The sequence below is a fragment of the Lygodium microphyllum genome, chromosome 4 (genome assembly GCF_053477565.2).
Source record: "Lygodium microphyllum isolate KBCC chromosome 4, Lygodium_microphyllum_v1.1.10, whole genome shotgun sequence".
In the NCBI taxonomy this organism is placed as follows: domain Eukaryota; kingdom Viridiplantae; phylum Streptophyta; class Polypodiopsida; order Schizaeales; family Lygodiaceae; genus Lygodium; species Lygodium microphyllum.
In genome coordinates this window covers 22,967,511-22,980,507 of record NC_141138.1, presented here as the reverse complement: position 1 = coordinate 22,980,507, position 12,997 = coordinate 22,967,511, and positions in this window count along the sequence as shown.

Below are 12,997 nucleotides of genomic sequence, written 5' to 3'. Positions count from 1 at the left end.
GCAATTGCTTCAACCCACCAATAGTAATGAGGCAAGTTTCTTTCTGACATCAATGCATGAGCCACCTCTATAGTATACCTATTTTTCTATTAGCAAGTCCATTTTGTTGCAGAGTATATCTACATGTGTATCTATACATTATTTTTTTTCAAAAAATCAAAAAACTCTTTGGAAATATATTCTCCCCCTCCATTTGACCTCAGGCATTTAATATACAACCATGTCTCATTCTTAACCAAAGCCTTAAAGCTTTTAAAGTGAGTGAACACCTCACTTTTCTCATGCATAAAGTAAACCCATAATTTGTGAGTATGATCATCAATGAAGGAAACATAATACCTGCAACCACTCAAAGTTGCAGTCTTTGCAGGACCCCACACAGAATGTATCAATTCAAGTGATTTTTTCATACATGCTTTTCATATGGAAATGCATGCCTTGGTCGCTTTCCAAATTGACATCCTTTTTGCATACATGCTTTTGATATGGAAATGCATGCCTTGGTTCCTTTCTAAATTGACGTGCTTCACATACTTTATGCATCCCCTCACCTTTAAATTTAGGCAAACCATCCACAACATGTTTTGGCTGCATGTATTTCAGTCGTTGCACATTCACATGACTAATTCTCTTATGTCAAATTTCAATATAAGCCACAACACTAAATCTTGTGCAAACATGCCAATATCCATTTCAAGTAGACTTACATCAAGAGTAAACAATCTTTCAACATGTTTTCCTTTTGCAATCAACCTGCAATTATTTTTGAGATCTACATAATAATCATCATATGTGAATTGAGCCCGCAATCCATGTTCTACCATTAGACCAATAGAAACCAAGTTTTTTGTAATATTTGATACGTATAGCATGTCATCCAAGCACTTAGTTTTACCATTTTGCATGCTCAAATGAATATTTCCAATATGAGTAATGCAGTGAGTGATGTATCATCCCCTGTCTCCACATGGCTTGGAGACTCTGGACTGCACATCTCTCTAAACCACTCTCCATGAGAAGTGATGTGATTAGAGGCACCTGAGTCTACATATGATACATCATTCCTTAATGAATCATCAACAATCATAGTATCCATAAAGTGCTACATAACAAACAGTTGTTTACTTCTGTCATCATCGTTTCTACTACTAGATGAATAATTGTCTTGCAACTTTTTTTCATTTCTAATTTCAGCCTTCTTTTTTAAGCAATTTTTAGAAATGTGGCATTTTTTAATACAATGCCAACACTCTCTTCTATCACCAAAATTCTGTTGACTATTAGAATCTTCAACTTGCCCTTTTTAACTCCCCCTTCCTCTCAAGACTTTCCTCCTCTATTTTGTTGTGCATCATAATCTCAACCACAATCACCACCTTAGCCTTTGCCATGACCTCTACCTCTGCTAGTAGAGTAAAACACCTATTCAAACGTGTTCTTACTTTGAGAAGAAAAGGAATCCAAGCCAAGGTTCTTCTCCTCAAGTATCAACATAAAAATCAAGTTTGTAAAATTAGGGATATCATCCCTTATATTTATAGATGACTTGAAGCTCTTGCATTCATCTCCAAGTCCATCTTAGCATGCATGAACAACATCATCATCATCAACTACTACATTGATAGATCCAAGAGCTTCCATGATACTCTTGACCTTCAAGGCATATTCATGAATGGAAAAATTCCCTATTTTCACTCAATTCAGCTATGGCTTGAGCTGTAACTTTCTGGCATTAATGTTTACTTGGAACAGCCTTGCTAGAGTCTTCCATGCAATAGCAAGAGTATCAAATTCCTACAAACAAAGCCCATCATGCTATCTATGACACTAGTAGATAGTTAATACATGACTTTACTTTGTGTCTGATCCCAATCTTTCTTACCCTTTACCTATTTTGTAGTAGCATTTCACACAAGAACTTTGGGTGCTACTTCCATATCTCCTTCAATGTAATTCCAAACACCTTTGCCCTTCAAGAAATTTATTATCTTGAACTTTCATGTAGGATAACTGCTCTTATTAAACTTCTCCCTAACAATCTGTTGAAGTCATCAAACATTTTGACAAAACAAACAGCTTGCAAAAAACTGCAATCTATAAGTAAGTTGATACTAGGTGCACCACAACAAAACATGCAACCTTTTTTAGTAATTGCACAATAGTAACCACAATTTGCAGTCTATATACAAATACTTTCTATATCTGCAACCTAGCAAATATATGAAACCTTGCAAATTCACGATCTATAACATGTGTACCTGTAAACATTTGACACAACCAAAATTGTAATATATCTTGTAATATATCCAAAAATTGTTTTGGACCACTTGCAAGCCTAGAATGGAGGTCAAAATGACCTCAAATGCTATATGACACATTATAAAGAAGATTATAAGGTCTCTTACTTGTTGCAAAAATAATTGATATCCAAAATTCTATGCAAAATGATGAAATAGCCAATGTAGTATTGTTATGTTGACAATTAAAGACAAGTGGGATAGTTTATAAATGTTTGTAGCATCTTGGGAAAAGGCCATTACCTAGACCAATAATAAAAACGAAAGCCAAAAATTTGTCGATGTCAACAAGCCCTTACGAGTTATTTCACACTATTTCTCGACCTACAACACTCGTCAAATCTCCTCCCCATTTAAGAAAATCAAGCAAAGGATGTTGATGACTCTCTCTAATAGATCAAAACTCACTCTGATACTAATTGTTGGATTTAGGTTGCAAAAATTCAAGTACATAACTTGGAGAAGACAAAGCTTGAGGGAGCACAACTCAAAATGTATTAAAAGATATCAATAGAGAATATTTTTCAAGACTAAGTATGCCCTAAAAGTGAATAAGCATATATAGAAGGCCAAGGAAAAAAAACTCCTACCTTGGTAGTTCTAAGTGTATTCACATACCTTGGTAGTTCTAAGTGTATTCACATACATCATTTAAACCAAAGTATAGTAATAATGGGCAAAAAGCATATTGTTATTGGAGAAATTTATTGTGTGTTATGTGACAAAAAGCAAGGGGAATAATTGAAAAAAAACTCGTGTGTGTGGTTGTGACCTATTGCATGTTAGTACTCACTACTTTGGACTAATCTAAGTAAGAATTGGATGCAGGCCACTGTTGCTCATAGATTTCTCTCACTGAACTACCTCTAAATTGACCTACAAGTACATTGTTTATTACTTAAATCCATGTATGGTGATCTTTAATGCATACATGCTAAATATAGTCAAGTTTATACTAAGCTATAACCTTAATTATTGGTTAAATACTAATGTAAATGTTGTATATGGTTTGGGCTCAAGCTTTTGTGACATAGTCATTATCTACAATTGGGTTTCATACATATATTGGATTTCTATTGCTTCAAACCATCTCTTTCTAGGAAATTCATCGCTCTATACTTTGAACTCTCCTTCTAAGTCTTTGAAAATTTTGGCCATACACACCAAATACTTCGATATCTTTGGTGGACCCAACATGAAAGGCCAAAGGAAGAGTTCTACAGTATCAGGGATAATACAAGTGCAATTGATGATTTGAGACAATTTCTTTTTTACTATGTGTTCATAGCAACAACAACAACAACATTCTTGTGCTAAACATAAGTCATGAAAAAAGTATTATAGCACTACAAGATACAGGCCTTATACCGACATTCAAAGTGACAAAAATATTCATAAAGAAATTTGTCCCCCTTCGTCGCACAAAACGTCGGTATAAGCAACGCCATAGAACAGTCACTATCAGCATCGCTATTTTCATCGCTATCAGCATCGCATATAGTGCCGCAAATAGCGACCATGATAGACACACTTTGCGATGCATATTGCGACACAAATAGCGATGCGTGTAGTTAAATTTGTGATGCTAATAGTGACGGTAACAGGGGGAAAAAAATTTTGTAGCAGGCCAGCAAGCTACCCTACCATAAATAGAACTATGTGCTTTATTTGGGCCATACAAAAGAGTTTCAATAATATATACAATTCTTGTCAAAATGAACCGCCACGAGAGCGACGAGTAGCACCTATATCTCGAGTTGACCGCAGGCTCACTACATCCATGTCTCCACAGCATTCCCCAGAACCACTCCCTTTGTCCGGCCCAAGTCTGGAGCATCAACCTCATCTATTGGAAACTGAAGCATTAGAGCACACCGAAGTAGATCTAACAGAACAACCTGATGGTGTTCGAGACAGCTCCTAGTCTGCCATATCTCTGAATTGAGCCATCTGATCTGGAGATATACGCGTGAAGATCTCATGTAGCTCCTCATCACTCATCCCTTGACTCATCATGCTGCTCTAAATAACCAAAAAGGTCACCTGCACAAACAAAAATTGATGTTAGCATAATCAATATAAATCAAGCAAAGCACGATAATATAAATCTTTAAAAAATGATCCTACTTAAAATGCATATCTTATGTACCCTTATAAGCGATTCGTCAATGAATTGAGTAGGTGGATGCTCCAAGTATGAAGTACCCTATGGTCCCATGTCAATCTCCTGACACAACTCCGCATACACTAGAAGGTCGATAGACATGTCGCCACAAAAGGATGAGTCCACCTCGTTCTCAAAGAATTCTTAGACTCCTGTATTTCCATCATTATTGTCTGATTTTGGCTCCTCTACATGCTCCAAGCTTTCGGTGGCCTCCACCCCTTGCAATATCGACCCTCCTATTTGCATACTGTCCTCATCTATGCTCGCAATATCGCTTTGATCATATACTCTCACACTTCGGGGAGCTAAAGATATAACATACCACCATCGAGGTTGTCGGGGGTTTGGATAGAAAATTACCTATTCAAAATCACGTACAAGAGAGATTTGACTTTTGTGACATGTACCATGTCATAATAAAATTTAAAAAAACATGAGTTCATACACCTATTCACAATGGATCGACAACACAAACGTGTCGCGCAAATCCATCCATCTTTTTTCAGAATCTTTTTCAAGAAATCTAGATGGACCTCAGACACCAACAAACCTTCAGCCATGCTACCTTCTGGCTTCACGGTTTTCATGAAGCGCTCCAAGAAGAACATCCATCGCATATGGATAGATCTAGCAATCTCCACTTCATCTACAAGATGCATAAGAAGGTGGATTTATATCGTGAGCATGCTAGTGGGCAAGTATTTCTCAAAGAGATAGACCGTCTCCACTGCTCCTTGCCTTGCGGATTCAATAGAGGACGTCTTAATCTCCTTCTGTGAGATCCATTGCACTAAATTTGACAACCTGTAAATCACCCCGTGTATTTTTGGAGTAAGGTGTCCTGCAATTGCAATCCATAGTACAAACTGCCACAAACTAGGAAGCATTATGAATAACGACTACACTCCAAATAGCAAAATACGTAGGCCACTTACAATCCATTCGTAGTACAAACCTGACATATCTTATGAGAATCATGGGATTTTAGCCCTAATAATTGGTCATCTTTAGAAAATACGGACTTGAGAGAATGCATCATACTCATTGGAGTGCGGACTTGATAATTTGCTTCACAATGTGCTCTTCTTTAGTGGACAAAACCCAAGGAACATTGTCAAAGAGTTTTCTTTTCATGATATAAATCATGGAGTTCTTATGTTTGCATAAGAACTTCATTAGGATTTACATGAGAAACTTTCATACATAATTCAGTCATCATTTCCCAACATTTTACTTAGATATCATTTAATCTCATAAGTTCCTTTGTCACTTGATATGCAATTTTCAGTTTGTATCATGTAAATTGACAAAAAGTAAGTCTATGGGGACCCTCAACTTGATCAACAGGAGGTAATTGACATTCTACAGGTTATATCACATTGGTTCATGAGGAGTATTTGCTTGGAAATCAATAAGAGTGCCCAAAAGTCCTCTTGGTTTGTATGGGACCTGAAATAATGGACTTGTGTGACTTGTAAGTGACCTATATGGTCAACTTTTCTGTGGAAGCTGAAGAGAAGAGCAGCCCGCATTTTTCAGTGCAATTTTCGGGCATGCATACCTGTGGCAAATGAAGGGAGAGCTGAAGACCATGATGCATGCTCCAAAGTATGCGAACTCGGAGCAAACTAAAGAAAGAGAGGAGATACAAACAAAGAAGGTGATGGTCTTTCTTACCCATCCATTTGGTATTACGAAAATGAGTGGTATGACAGTCCATAAAAGGGGAAAACAGAGATAAAGTATTCAGCCTGCTCTTATGTACGTCTTCTTCCATTCTCTTACCATTTCCATGGTCTATTGAAGCCCCTCTTGTGCCCAAGTACTTGAGTGACTTTGGGGCAAGTAAAGGGGAGATTTTGGAGGTGTATGGGGCTGTTTTGGACTAGTAAAACCTGTCATAAACAAGGCAGCCCATCGTTCTTGTCTTCTTGAAGGGAAATCAAGTGATCTATGTGGTTGTAAGTGATGGTATTGACCTCTAAACATCAAGGCTTCTTTTGAGAGTGATTAGAGAGGCTTATTCTTGTGATTATGTGCATTTATGGATCTTGTTTATAGGCTGGAATTTACTGTTATAAAACAAGGCTGAAGTGAATTAAAAGATTTGTCAGTGCATTTCAAGAGTTTTTCGTCTATGTCTTGGAAGTAGTGGAGTCAACCACACAAATACTTGTATCTTGGAGTTGTTGTTCATTGGCATTCATGGAATTGAATCCGTTTGGGCTTGCATTTGAAATATGTATTTGGATTAAATTTGAGATAAGATCTCTATATATATTGGTCTATTAACCTCATACGCATTTGATGTAATCAAGTCAAAGTTTTTATTCCATTAATGTATGCTAAGAATATGAAAAAGTTTGAGGTCTTCATCTCCAACTGAATCGTCTCTAAAACCCAAGACTTATCAAACCCCATTCTTTTCTCCCTCTCCTAACCTTGAATCTCTCACTCCTCTTCTGCTCTAAAACCCCGGTGGTAGACCTTCGACCCCCAACATGACGACAACGTGAGGTAGCTACAAGCGACCATCACCACTCGAGTGCGACCAAAGCACCTCCATCTTGCCTACCTCCTTCAAATCCATTCGTGCCCCTATAGTGTCTCTCTTTCTTGTGATGTGGTCCCATAGTAAGCTACCCATGATCTTGAAAATATGCATGGGATCCAACAAGTATTTGATCTGTAAAGTGGGTCCAATACGGCAACTCGTAGAAAACTAAGAACTGTAGCATTCCGTTTGGATGTGACTCCGTGTGGACCATTTTCAACTCGTACCAGCTTTGGACGTTCATACGTGCTGGAGGTCATCTAAGAAAACCTTCCCTGATTTCATGACCCTCTCGTAAGAAAGCAGTGTTTCCTTGATATACCTTCTTCATAGTTTCTGGCCTTCAAGAGTCTAACTGTGGCCCACACAATGGACATGCATGATAACCTAAGGTAACGAGACCTGTCCCAACACCTCTATTTAGTGAATACAAACTTGAACGAGCTATGATAGATATTACCAATGAGAATGGAATCCTACTTACCTGATCACTCCCTGAATCCCAGAAAGCCATGCATGGTCCACATGAGAATGGCTCGAATATTGACCGACAGTCGACCATCACGCTTGCACATATCTTCCACGATGACCCCCTGCTCCCATAAAATCTTAAGCTCATCGACTAATGGACAAAGATACATGTCCATATTTTTGACTTTGTAGCGGCCAAGAATGAGCAAGCTAAGGATGAGATGTCCTTTCTTCATAGAAATCCATGGAGGGATGTTGTAGTTGTCAAGGACTATAGACCACACACTGTGAGAAGTTAAGCATAGACTGAATGGGTTCACGCCATCCATAACAAGACCGAGCCAAAGATTCCTTGGCTCACGGGCAAAGCGTGGAAAGGTTGAGTCAATGTGGCTCCATGCACGTGAATCCGCTTATATTCTTTGAATTCCATTTGTGGATCTATTCTGCGCATGCCACGTTGTCAAGCTCGCCATGTCAGGCGTATGAAATATGTGGTTTATGCAGGGGATAAGCAAAAAGTATCTAGGAACTTCTGGAGGGATGGTTTGCCCTTGCAAGTCCTATGGATATCTCTGAGCACCACACTTTTGACATGTCTCCATAGTCTTGTATTCTCCTCGAAATAGTATATAATTGTTGATACATGCATGGATGCTGTTGTAGTTCATGCCAAGTTTTCGTAAAACATGTCGTGCACTATCACGAGACTCAGGCATGGTATTTACAAGTGGTAATATATGATACTTCAGTAACCTGAAAAAAAAATCATAAAACACCTTGAAAAATCACAAATGTTTTTTATATCGTATGTCGAAGTGTTTTCTATCTCATGGTATTGCACCTCACCAGACCTCGCCACTACTACTACTATTACAAACAAGAAAAGAAGAAGTTAAAAAATAAGATCTTACCCTCTCTTTGTTTTTTATCCATTCATTCTTTTCTCTCCCTCCATCTCTCTCTCTTTCTTTTTCTCTTCCTCTCCCTCTCTCATTTCCTTTAATAAAACATCTCTCTCTCTCTCTCTCTCTCTCTCTCTCTCTCTCTCTCTCTCTCTCTCTCTCTCTCTCTCTCTCTCTCTCTCTCCTACTGCTACTCTTGCTACTGCTACTATAAACAAGAAAAAAATAATTAACAACAACAACTACTACTGCTGCTGCTACTACTACTGCTACTGCTACAAACAAGAAAAGAAAAAAACTACTACTACTACAAACAAGAAAAGAAGAAATTAAACAACAATCACTACACACTACCATCACCACTACCACTACAACAGCAACAAACAAGAAAAGAATAAATTTAAAAATACTACTACTACTACTAAAAACAAGAAAAAATAAATTTAAAAACTACTACTATTACTACTATTTTTTAAAAAAACAAGAAAATAATAAATTAAAGAACTTCTACTACTACCACTACTACTACTACAAACAAGAAAATAAGAAATTAAAGAACTATTACTACTACTACCACTACTACTACTACTACCATTACAAACAAGAAAATAAGAAATTAAAGAACTACTACTACTACTGCTGCTACCATTAAAGAAGAGAGGAAATGTGATATGTTGCTAAACTTTTGGGTCAAACTGATTTCATGAGAGGGGAAAAAAACCGGAATAGAAAATTCTCCAAAAAAGGGGGGAAATATGAGGTGAGAGAAACTCAAATTTCATGTACTATTTATTCTCTCTTTTTTTAAATCCCCCACTACCCTATTTTTAATAAAAAAACCTAAGATTTGGAGATAGACGATTCACCCTCCATGGATGTCAACATCTAGCCTTCCTATTGGATAATCCAAAAGGCCCACATCTTAAACTATATTATTTTTAAGGGCCCATTTGTGAGTTCATTTTTTTCCTAATGATGTTCGCTATCCTGAATAGAGGTATATTGTGGACTATTTTGATGTACCTTGATCTACTATTGTAGTATATTGTAATATTAAAGCTTTGGACTAAAAGAAGAGTATATTGGAATCGAAACTAGGAGTTTACATGTCTATATGGGCTACATAGATTCCAAACAATTCATATGAATATGCTGGCATTTTTTTGAGCCCAAATACATTGTTTGATGCTTAAACTTATGTATGTGATCTCTAATGTATGTAGTTCTTTAAGAATCATATGCATGAGGAGATTTAAACCTATGACCTTTCAGGAGCACACACTCACCTGTATTATCTAAGTTGTTGCTTGTTGACAATCATGCCTTTTTTTTTTTTGGCTTTTTTAAGCACTAGCATTGACAAGTTGGTCATTCTACTAGCATACAAAGTTTTTAACATTTTGCTAGCAAGTTTGAAGCTATGTTGTCCTTAGCTTCAACTAGATTCTCCTTTAAAAAATTAGCAATGGAAGTATATTCGAGCATGCTACTACTTATATCAACCTTGTTTATATGTATATGTGTAATCTTAAACTACATTTAATTACCATCGTCTATGTTTAGTGTTAACTTATAATGCTAAAAAAAATTGTTTATAAAAATTGATATATACTCATAAATTCATAATAGACTTTTTTTAATATTTAAACAAATTAAAAATATTATTTATAAATATTTATATAACTTAATCTTATAATAATCATTTGTATGACTTCATGATATAATTGTTAACTCAAATTTAATCTAAATCATAATTGTTTCATAGCCTTATATTATAAGGATATATAACCATTTATAGTAATAATCGTTAATCCATTTTTATAATGGCTTATAATTTAGTTATTTGTATAAGTATATATCAATTGTTTTAATAACTATAACATTTACTTTATTAATAGTCCGCATATAATTAATTATGTTTGGTCGATATATTAGATCAATATAGTCATTTATACATGAGTCATTAAACTAACATGCAATCGTTCTAAATTGTATGCAATTACATATCATTATTAAAAAATTGAATCTCTACATATATTTGATCATAGTTTATATGCACCGACATACATAATCATTAAAATTGTATTTACTAGTTTATATATGCCTTATCACAAAATCCTGTGCGCGTACTTATATACTTTACCATTCAAAACCATGTATAACATTTTATATTTTAAGAAGCATTACTACAACTATAATCATCATGTATATGCAAGTAGATATTATATGTGTGTACATGTAATACTTAATTATCAAGAATTAATTGTATATATTCATAATCATTGCATAATTGTATGTTCATATAGGAGTAGTATACAATCACTATATTATATAGTATAGATTATTTGATTTTTTTGAATGCAAGTACTTAATTACTATGTATATAACAATTGTCTATATACTTATCTTTGTATTCTATACATTATTCATGAGCTCAATTGTCATTATCTTGTAGGTAATAATTAAAAAATATCCCACTTCCTCACCTCTTCCCTCGAAACCAAGTGGAGCCACAAGAAGGCCAACCAATGATGACACATTGACAAAATGTTTAGCAATAATATTCCAAGGCACACACATTTTGGAAATGATTGAGATTTTAGCACTAAGTTCAATTGGGGTTGCTATAATAATCATGTAGCTTTTTTCAAGGCAAGTTGATGTCTACCATGGCTTAGTATACTAATAATGAAGACAGAATAAGTAGTAAGAGGTTGTTCAGAGTTGTATGCACATGTAATGAATTCTTATGCTATGTTTTCCTTTTAGCTTTCATGTTGATGTCAAAATTTCAACTATTTTAAATGAACATATTTGGCTTGGAGTAAATAGAAATATAACAAGTACTTGAGATTGAAAATTGAGGTAAAGTATAAGCTTTCAGCAAAGGAACAAGATGCACATGGCTTATGCAAAGGGCTTTGTGATCTTTTACTTCTTCATTTATCCTTACAATACATTACAATGCTCATATTTCAAAAGCTTAAAAGGGGGAAGGGCACTTTCTCCCATAATTATGAAATATTTGAGAGCACTTGTGTCAACTCTCCACCATGTTATGCAAGTAGTGTGGTTTTATGTTGCATGTAAATGGAGAGCCTTAGCGTGTTCTTCGGTCATATACACCTTCCTTATAAGAACATTTGTGTTATTGTTGTTCTCGTCAAGTTGCTTTATAATTGGGGCGGGTGCACATGTGTGTCTGCGTAGTTTTCGTAGACTGGGGGGCGCCCCTATGGTATTTAGATTCCATGGCGAGCGCCGTATAATGCAACCACACCTTAAAAAGGTGCTCGGGCTTCAATAACAATTGGGCCGTCCATTACAAACTTCAAAAATTGCTGCTCCATACGAGGCGTTCACAAACTGTGGGTGTAGTCCGTGGACACATAGAGATAGAAGATAGGTAGATCTTGTGTCTACTATCTGATGATCCAACGGTGGTGAGACCAAATCATGAGACGAGGGAGACTTCTCCAAACCTCCTCCGACATCCCCAGTCGCAAAAGCTACCAAGCCTCCCTCCCTCTCTCTCGCGCTAGAAACGTACGTTCATACATAAACACGCACAGAGTCACGACTCACAGGTAGCCTGGTAGGCCTGCATTCTGCCTCTTTTTCATGCATCCTTATCACTCTACCCCTCTGGAGTCTGGAAAACGACGACCTTTTTTCAATGGATTTCTCTCTCTTTCCGAAGTGCCTCTCTCTCTCTTCCGGGTTCCCTTCTCGGAAGGGCCAAACCCTCCATCTCCTCGATTCTCTCTCTCTCTCTCTCTCTCTCTCGTGTTTGATAGGGATGGGGCTGGAAGGTTGGAACGTGATCGATAGTGCGGCACTTGGCGCGTTCCTTATTGTATATGCCACGTCTCTCTCTCTCTCTCTCTCTCTCTCTCTCTGCGTGGACTGGATGCCGGGCACGGCAGGCTAGCCCAGGTTGCGGAGGAAAGGTGGGGAGAGTTGCTACGCGGAGGTTGCCGCAAGAGATGGTGTTGAACCAAGCGGGCAGCTAGCGAGACTGCGGGGAATGGCAAGCAATTAGGAGTGATGGCAGGGCCAGGAGGACTTTAGGTCAGAGGAGGTGGGATGTTGGGTGGCGAAGCGACGTGGAGGAGGAAAATAGTTGCCACGTGGATATGGACAGGGATGGGGCTGCGTGACGTAGGGCGGCGATGAACAGAAGGCATGAGATGGAGGACTTATGGGGTCCGATGGGTCGGGCGCAGCTACTAGTTGCAGCGGCCGAAAGTGGAAGACAATATGGTTGCGCTTCGCTTTAATGGCTCCGCTAATGAGGGCGTGAGATCCCTGAAAGACCTATTACAATTTACAAGATGTGCACAAAGAGAGAGAGTTGGGGGGATGTGCACAAAGAGAGACACAGAGAGAGAGAGAGAGAGAGAGAGAGAGAGGTAGGTAGGTCGTGAGCAGCTCGATGGTAAAGGATGAATCTCATGATCCGAGACTCCACGTCCCTCTCTAGCATGCCTTCTAGCTTCTTGAGATTCTGTAGCTCTTGGGGAGCTTGGCACTGTGCTACTATGTTTCCATGAAGCACTAGGTGCTCTGCGCCTAGACTCAGTCCAGCGCTTCGCACCGGAGC